Source organism: Octopus sinensis, linkage group LG30 (assembly GCF_006345805.1).
Source record: "Octopus sinensis linkage group LG30, ASM634580v1, whole genome shotgun sequence".
NCBI lineage: Eukaryota > Metazoa > Mollusca > Cephalopoda > Octopoda > Octopodidae > Octopus > Octopus sinensis.
In genome coordinates, this window is record NC_043026.1 from 8,293,270 (window position 1) to 8,303,269 (window position 10,000).

Genomic DNA, 10,000 nt, shown 5'->3' on the forward strand with positions numbered 1-10,000 from the left:
TAGAAGACACTTGCCCAAGGTGCCACGCAGTGGGACTGAACCCGGAACCATTTGGTTGGTAAACAAGCTACTTACCACACACACACATATATATATATATATATATATATATATAGTTAATCCAAACAAGAAAGTACAAAAAAAAAACACAACAACGCGAGGACGTGGAACAACTATAGTATTACTGGACGCTCAGGAAAGAAGGAGGGTTTAACGTTTCGAGCGGAGCTCTTCGTCGTAAACAAAGGAGAAGGAAAGATCCCGAGAAGGGAAGACAGAGGAAAAAAATCGCCAACGGTACACACGAGGTCACATTAATATTATAATATCGTGGTATCGAAGGGTTAACAAAACTAATGTGGCGACCACACACGATAATTTTAATTAAGACCAAATCTACAGACAGGTCAATGACCAACAAAACTGATCAAGGGCAACGTGTTAAGAGCAAACGGGACGTTTTTATGAGCTGATAATGAAAAGTGGGGATAGTTTAGGCGATATTTCGGTGACTGTAATACTGATGACACCGTTTTCGGTGATATTTGAGTCTTAGTAAAACAGCTGTCTCATTCATTGCTGTGAAATTTGAGAATGAAGATAGGGCATGACCTTTAAAAACCCATTCAGTACTTTAGTAACATTTGCGAATATCAAGGGCAATTAAGGGATGGCAGAAGAATATGCTAAAGGAAGGTTTTAATGATTTTGAGATGGACGAGAGGGAGAGAAAGAGAGAGAGAGAGATAGAAAGAGAGAGAAAGAGAAATATATAGAGAGAAAGAGAGAAATATATATATGTATAGAGAGAGGGAGAGAAAGAGAGAAATATATATATATATATAGAGAGAGAGAATGAGAGAGAAAGAAAGAGAGAGAGAAAAAGAGGAAAGCAAGAATGCTTACTTATTGAACGTTCTGTGTTGTCTTTCAAGCTACAACGACCGAGTTGTCTCCTCTGAGAGAACGGACGATTGAATTATCGCCCCTGAAATTGTCCACCTCTAAGCAGGAAAAGGAAGAGATTGAAGTGGTTGGTGATTTCATCTTCCTTGGCTCCAAAATAAATCGAGATGGTGACTGCACTCCAGAAATAAGACGGCGGATAGTACTAGGCAGAGAGGCAATGGTCAGCATGAGCAGGGTCTGGAAGAGTAGAGACATCAGGCTCACTACCAAATGCAGATTGGTGAATGCAATTGTCTTCCCAATAGCAACATATAGATGCGAGACCTGGACACTAAAGAAAGCTGACCAGAAGAGAATTAATGCATTTGAGCTTTGGTGTTGGAGAAGACTTTTACGGATTCCATGGACAGCGAGGCTCACCAATGGAGAAGTTCTTAAGCAGATCAGGCCGAAAATGTCGCTAGAAGCTGGGATCACCAAGCATAGATTGGCATATTTTGGTCATATTATACGGAGAAAATCCCTGGAGAAGGACATCATGCTCGGAATGGTCAGTGGCAAGAGAGGAAGAGGCCGACCAATGGAGAAGTTCTTAAGCAGATCAGGCCGAAAATGTCGCTAGAGGCTAGGATCACCAAGCATAGATTGGCATATTTCGGTCATATTATGTGGAGAAAATCCCTGGAGAAGGACATCATGCTTGGAATGGTCAGTAGCAAGAGAGGAAGAGGCCGACCAATGGAGAAGTTCTTAAGCAGATCAGGCCGAAAATGTCGCTAGAAGCTGGGATCACCAAGCATAGATTGGCATATTTCGGTCATATTATGCGGAGAGAATCCCTGGAGAAGGACATCATGCTTACAATGGTCAGTGGCAAGAGAGGAAGAGGCCGACCAAGAACCCGCTGGTTTGACTCCATCAAGAGTGATACCGGAATGGACATAGCTAATCTGAAAGAAGCGGCCCAGGATAGAACTGACTGGAGGACACTGATCCAACGAGTAACCGAGGGTCGACTTCGACTGAGCGGATAGATAGATACATTATATATATATATATATATATATATAGAAATATTAAAATTACTAAGTCTCTAGGTAAATAGAAACCTTCGAACAGAGACGTCAGTGGCGACACCTGCGGGTCTGACTGCGCTACATTGACAAAGGGCAATACCCCGAAACACGTCTGTAGCTGTCGGACTGGCAGTGTGAAGCGGCTGACCTCCCTTGTTCGAAGGTTATAATGGATACAGATCGTGTATCAATAGCTATCTTGATGGCGGTGGCCTCATGGAGCTGACTAGCGGCAGCGATTATTCTTATATCTATAAGAATGCCATATTAATGTGGCGATAACAATTAATTATATATATATGCTCGGAATGGTCAGTGGCAAGAGAGGAAGAGGTCGACCAAGAATCCGCTGGCTTGACACCATCAGGAGTGATACCGGAATGGACATAGCCAGTCTGAAAGAAGCGGCCCAGGATAGAACTGACTGGAGGACACTGATCCAACGAGTGACCGAGGGTCGACTTCGACTGAGCCGATAGAGGGAAACAGGAAAAAAAATTAGTAGGAAAAGTTAGGTTTAAGAGTCTCAATCTTCATCTTATTTTTCATATGAATTAATAGTGGAGTGGGTATATACACGTCAGTTAATTGCAGGGTTTGTTAACCCCTTACCCAACAATTATTTTGAAAATAAATGTATTTTTTCAGACATTTTTTATTAGTTTCAGTCAATACATGCTCTATAACTCTTTCATCTATATACAAAGAAAAAAAAATCAAAAGGACTCATTGTCACTGCCAGACGTATAAAGTGAGTGAATATACTCTTATATGTCAAAAAAGAGTTTATAATAGACGAAGGAACTCGTTTGCTGTCGATTTTGGCGAGTATCTTTTGACGAGTTAACTCGCCAGAGATAGAAAAAAACGATTTCGGTCAAAACGCATATATTCGTTTCTGCCGGGTAAGGGGTACGAGTCCAATCAATCTATATATAAAAATAGGGAGCTTGACTCAGAGATTGGTGAGGGTTAATTGTGTGCCTTGCTGTTCTGAGGAATATTGATAATACCCTGCTTTCGCTTATTGCTTTAGTAATAATCCTGTCTTCTATGGGCTTGGATTTGTGGGGCAGTTGATCACAGACCCTGGTATTTAATTTAAATTTACGAACCCCGAAAGGCTAAGTTGACCTCGGCAGACGAAATTTTCGTTGGCCGACTAACGATTGTGAGAGCTCGCTACTTTATTAATAACTATCAGTATTGCCCGGCATTGTTCGGGTTTGTTTCGACCCTTTAGAATGGAATTTTTGAAAAGTAAAAATTTTGCATTATGTAGCTTGTTATTCTCTTTAAGCGAACATTTTTCTGGTTGAAATACACCGAAAAATGGCGACACAGCAGTAAAAAAAATCGTATAAAATAGGGATTTTCATAGAAAATAAGCACCTTTTTGATGTAAATAATTTTTGGTGTTAACATGGTCCGATTTGAATTTTGTCTTCTATGGAAGGAAGAGCAAGCCTTCTTCTATCGTACTCTCAATTTTGGTCATCTTGTGCCACAGGGTCTCGGAGGAGATAGTGTTAGTTGAAGGCTACCAAACCTGCCACACACAGACAACTTCAGCTTTATATATAGAGAGATAATAAAAAAACAAAACAATTTTTCACGTTTGTTTATTTCAATTTATTCCCATGCAAACATGGGCAATTAGTATACATATATCATTAGAAAAACTGAAAAAATAAAACAAAAAGAAATATGGAAATAAAATAAATATACAAGTTAAAAAAAAAAACCCACACAACTTGCCATTCGTCGCCAGATTAAAGAAATGAAATAAAAAGGAGGGGGGTAGGGGCACAGTCTGAGATGTACTCCAGCTTTGGGTTGTCAACTTCTGACGTTGTCTCAAAGGGCACCTTTGAAACATTTAGGGTATCTTGAGGGCTGTAAATTCAACAGCTTTCTTTCCTTACCCAGGCCTCAATGTAAGGAAAGGGTGCCACTTATATGTGACACCAGTTATGAGTCTCCTCAAGCACGGCATATTGCCAAAGCTCTTGGGTCACTTATTGTTTATCGGCATTGGAAATTACAGCTGTGATACCAGTGCCGGTGGCACGCAAGAGAACCATCCGAACGTGGCTGTTGCCAGCGCCGCCCCGACTGGCTTCCGTGCCGGTGGCACGTAAAAAGCACCAATCCGATTGTGGCCGTTTGCCAGCCTCGCCTGGCACCTGTGCCGATGGCACATAAAAAGCACCCACTACACTAACGGAGTGGTTGGCGTTAGGAAGGGCATACAGCAGTAGAAACACTGCCAGATCAGACTGGGCCTGGTGCAGTCTTCTGGCTTCCCAGACCCCAGTTGAACTGTCCAAACCATGCTAGCGTGGAAAGCGGACGCTAAATGATGATGATGATATATATATATATATATATATATGGCACATAAAAACACCATCCGAGCGTGGCCGTCTGCCAGCCTCGTCTGGCACCTGTGTCGGTGGCACATAAAAACACCATCCGAGCGTGGCCGTCTGCCAGCCTCGTCTGGCACCTGTGTCGGTGGCACATAAAAACACCATCCGAGCGTGGCCGTCTGCCAGCCTCGTCTGGCACCTGTGTCGGTGGCACATAAAAACACCATCCGAGCGTGGCCGTTTGCCAGCCTCGTCTGGCACCTGTGTCGGTGGCACATAAAATCACCCACTACACTCTCGGAGTGGTTGGCGTTAGGAAGGGCATCCAGCTGTAGAAACACTGCCAGATCTGACTGGACTGGTGCAGCTTTCGGGCTCCCCAGACCCCAGTTGAACCGTCCAACCCATGCTAGCATGGAAAGCGGACGTTAAATGATGATGATGATGATGATGATATATATAAGTTAGGTACAATAAATTCAGGGTGAATACTTGATAAATGTAAGCACCTGTATATGCCATAGGTGATAGGATATATGTATCAAATGAAGTAAATGAAAAACAGGATGCAAAGGATTTTGCGGTACATATGTTTCGGGCTTTATTGAACAACTTATTCTTATATCAATGCATAATTGATATAACAGATAGATCAAAAGCCTTCTTCAGCCGCGTACAATTACCACATCGAAGACATGTATCACATTATAACAGGTTTGAGAAAAAACCGAGTTTCATTAGGAAAGTAAATCCTCGGTTTATTCTCAAACTTTTTATAATGTGATACAAGTCTTTGGTGTGGCAATTGTACGCGGCTGAAGAAGGCTTTTGATCTATCTGTTATATCAATTATGCATTGATATAAGAATAAGTTGTTCAATAAAGCCCGAAACATATGTACCGCAAAATCCTTTGCATCCTGTTTTTCATTTACATCATTTGATACATATATATATATATATATACATCTTCCTATCTAACTTTTTACATACACACACATGTGAGTGTGTGTGTGTATATATAAAGTTAGATAGGTATAAAAATAGGTAATCTGCTGCAAAGGCAGACAGAAAGTTGGCCACACAGACAGACAGAGGTACAAAAAGATATAGAGATAGCCGAGATAAACATATAGACAAACAGGACAGACAGACGAAACAGACAGGTAGACAAGACAGATACAGATACAGATAACCTGGTGGGTAGGCAGACAGACAGAATGATAGACGTGTAGATATACAGATAGATATACAGGTAGTCTGCTGGGCAGGTAGACAAAGAGGTAGAATATGTAAATAATGAGATAAATAGTTTGGAAGGGTGACTTAATCGATGCCATAGAAATTAAACAACTGGCTTCACATATGCTGAACCAATAGAGCCCAACATTATACAAACCTGTGTCCCATTTGGCTTGTGGGTGTTTAGGGTCACTACAGCACATGGTCGTCGTCGGGTTGTTGATATGATTATCTGTTGCATGGCTATGCCAACCCCTGTTGAATGCCTTGGTGATGATTGTCTGGCACGAGCAAGTGGACTTTTAAGTGATTAGTTCAGAGTAGAATGGAGTTGTAACAGAGAACCCCTTCTCACAACATCAACTTTTCTCTAGGATTTCATATTGTCAGTACTATTACAACACACACACACACACACACACACAGAGAAACATTTGTTATTCTTACACAAGAAAATTATTGACAGTAACTTTAAAGTTCTGGCCAGCTGAGCCTTCATCTGAGGATGGCGTACAGAGTAGAGAGTAACTCATCAGATTGATGGAAAATGATTTTTATTTTAATTGAACATTGAAGCATTTATATACACATATACAGATATTTATACACACATGAAAATGGACATATATGTGTGTGTGTGTGTGTGTTGTGTGTGTGTGTGTGTGCCAGCCTCGCCTGGCCCCTGTGCCGGTGGCACGTAAAAAAGCACCATCCGATCATGGCCGTTTGCCAGCCTCGTCTGGTACCTGTGCCGATGGCACGTAAAAAGCACCCACTAAACTCTCGGAGTGGTTGGCGTTAGGAAGGGCATCCAACCGTAGAAACATTGCCAGATCAGACTGGGCCTGGTGCAGACTTCTGGCTTCCCAGACCCCAGTTGAACCGGCCAACCCATGCTAGCATGGAAAGCGGACACTAAACGATGATGATGATATATATATATACACACATATATATACAAGGAGAAGTTAAAAATTATCTGCACTTTTGCTATAACATTTTAATTATTGTCTTACTCCCTTCTGCACATGTGTGCTTATAGTTGGTATTATTTTGGTCACGTAACATATGGATGCGAGACCTGGACACTAAAGAAAGCTGACCAGAAGAGAATTAATGCATTCGAGCTTTGGTGTTGGAGAAGACTTTTACGGATTCCATGGACAGCGAGGCTCACCAATGGAGAAGTTCTTAAGCAGATCAGGCCGAAAATGTCGCTAGAAGCTGGGATCACCAAGCATAGATGGCATATTCGGTCATATTATGCGTGAGAAAATCCCTGGAGAAGGACATCATGCTCGGAATGGTCAGTGGCAAGAGAGGAAGAGGCCGACCAATGGAGAAGTTCTTAAGCAGATCAGGCGAAAAATGTCGCTAGAAGCTGGGATCACCAAGCATAGATTGGCATATTTCGGTCATATTATGCTGAGAAAATCCCTGGAGAAGGACATCATGCTAGGAATGGTCAGTGGCAAGAGAGGAAGAGGCGCGACCAATGGAGAAGTTCTTAAGAGATCAGCCGAAAATGTCCTCTAGAAGCTGGGATCACACCAAGCATAGATTGGCTATTTCGGTCAATTATGCTGAGAAAATCCCTGGAGAAGACATCATGCTCGGAATGGTCAGTGCAAGAGGAAGAGGCCGACCATGGAGAGAGTTCAATCTTAGCATCAGGCCGAAAATGTCGCTAGAAGCTGGGATCACAAGCATAGATTGGCATATTTCGGTCATATTATGCTGAGAAAATCCCTGGAGAAGGACATCATGCTCGGAATGGTCAGTGGCAAGAGAGGAAGAGGCTGACCAAGAACCCGCTGGCTTGACACCATCAAGAGTGATACCGGAATGAACATAGCTAATCTGAAAGAAGCGGCCCAGGATAGAACTGACTGGAGGACACTGATCCAACGAGTAACTGAGAGTTGACTTCGACTGAGCGGATAGAGAGATAGAATCTAAGTTTGAGCCTTATTGCACCAATGAAGAACAAAGAGCAGTGATCCAATTTCTCTGATCAAAAGGTGTGTCAGGAGCTGAAATTCATCAAAGGCTTTCAGTACTATACAGGGACAGTGCACTACCGCACAGATGTGTGTATGAGTGGATTGAGGAGTTTAAAGGTGGCCAGACAAACATGATGCATGAAGGAGCAGGATGCCCATCAACCTCCACCACTGACGAGAAGATACAGGAAGCTCAAGAGATGGTAAACGTGAACCGGTTCACCATTACTATCACTTAGATCACTGTTCTTTGTTCTCCATTGGTGCACATTGCTATATGAGTGGCTGTGCTTACACTGTAAAGCCAGAAAGGAAAATGGTGTTATAAGGCACAAACTTCGATCATACAACCACAATAGCACCAACTATAAGCATCATACGCAGAAGGCAGTGTGACAATAATGAAAATATGTTATGGCGAAAGTGTAGATAATTTGAACATAAAACGTGTAGAATGTTTGACCTGGATATGACTAGTTTGAAAACTAAATGATTAACTATTAGCATTCAGATTATTCTGTCAAATGTAATCCTTATTTATTGTTTTGGATTAATCATGGATTATCTCATAGCATTGAGATTTTGATGATGTGATTGTCTATTTTTAGAATGACAGTGTAAGATAAGTGAGAAAGACCAGATATGGTCAGTTTGAATATATAATGGGGAGAAAATTTTGGCTGGATATGGCTGGTTTAAACACTAAAAAGTTGAAGGGGCTCAAGACCTGACCACAATGTTGTTTGGTTCAAATCCTACTAGTGGACGACAACGTATTGTTGATTACATCTCAGTAATGTTTCCATTAAGCCAAACAAAGGATCACAATTCCTTATCAAAATACTGTAGGTTCAAACCCCACTGCTCAACAATGCACCACAGACTCTTAAAGACCAAGCCCCTGCCCCAAGGAGGTTTGATTTTCTTTTCCTACATAGTTCTTAAGTAAGACAAACCCAAGGTCCTCATATCTTTTTGTATCCCATAGAAACGAGATCCCTCTGGTGTAAAAATATGTCAGAGGGATTTAGTTTCCGTGGGATACAAAAAGAAACCAGGACCTTGGACTTTATTTAAAAGCTATGTAGCAAAAAAAACTAGAAGATACAAACCACACTGTCACAGGTTCAAATCTTACTTCAAGTAGACAGTATTACCCCAGTGTTGCCATCGACTCTTTGTAAACATCAACAGACACATATTTTTTTTACTTGTGTTGGTCATCAGACTGTGGCCATGCTGGAGCACCTACACACACATTATATATATATACATACATGAGTCTACAGATGAGAACCAGGTGTCCAATATAGAAAACACTTAATAGCACTTAAATGATTTGAACTTACATCCCAATATCTTTATCAAGGAGTAAAATCCGCAGGGGCTAAAAAGTGGCTATGAGGGGAATCCAGGTGAGTAGACATGGAGACAATGATTCAAATAAACAGATAAAACTGCTTGGGTTTGATATAGATATAAATGTATATATATACCGGAGTAAACACATAAATGTGAAACAAGGTGGAAAAAAGAGTACTCAAATACCAGTGGTAGAGTAAAATGCTTTATTTAAAGCAGCAGAAAATTCAACAAAACCTGTTACTCTGAGTTTCCCGTTGCCGTTCATCGGACAGTTTTTGCTAGCAAAAACTGTCCGATGAACGGCAACGGGAACTCAGAGTAACAGGTTTTGTTGAATTTTCTGCTGCTTAAAATAAAGTATGTATATGTATATATATATATATATAATATATATATATACATACATACACACACACATAAATCAAGTGAGAGTAAAAACTGAAAATTTTCAGATGAATATTCAAGTATTAATTAATATATAGATATCTCTTAATATAATAATGAGCATAGTGTAACCATTTCCAAGTACATATATACACATATATATATATATGTATACAAGAGTGTGTATTTGTCTATAACAAATCTTCATTAAAACATTAATAAATAAAATATAATAAAAAATTTAAAAACAACAAATTAAAGTAAAACAACACAAAAAATTCAAAGAGTGTGTGTGTGTGTGACAATACCCTGAGAATTGCACAAAAGCTTTTGCTTTTGAATACTTATGTGTATTTATGATCACATGACAGAAAACTTGTGTGTGGGCGTGAATGCAGGTCTATGAATATATATATATGTATATATGTATATATAAACATATGTATAAAAGTAGTAATGTGTATGTGTATATAAATATATCGTGTATTATATAAATAATCCAATATATATACATACATACATACATATATATATATATATATTGTGTATTATATAAATAATCTAATATATATACATACATATATATATATATATATGTATATATATATATATAATATATATATATATATATATTGTGTATTATATATATA

The 10,000-nt window shown here is 39.9% G+C and overlaps 2 protein-coding genes across 3 annotated transcripts in view; both read right to left on the minus strand.

Moving 5' to 3' along the window:
• LOC115226760 (protein GUCD1-like) overlaps positions 1 to 940 on the minus strand; it is a 33,137-nt gene extending 32,197 nt beyond the window's left edge. The window contains exon 1 of the mRNA XM_029797781.2: positions 907 to 940. The gene's annotated coding sequence lies outside the window, so the exon portion shown is untranslated. The remainder of the gene's footprint in view (positions 1 to 906) is intronic.
• Positions 1 to 10,000, minus strand: part of LOC118768538 — a 492,176-nt gene that overhangs the window by 274,129 nt on the left and 208,047 nt on the right. The window lies entirely within an intron of this gene.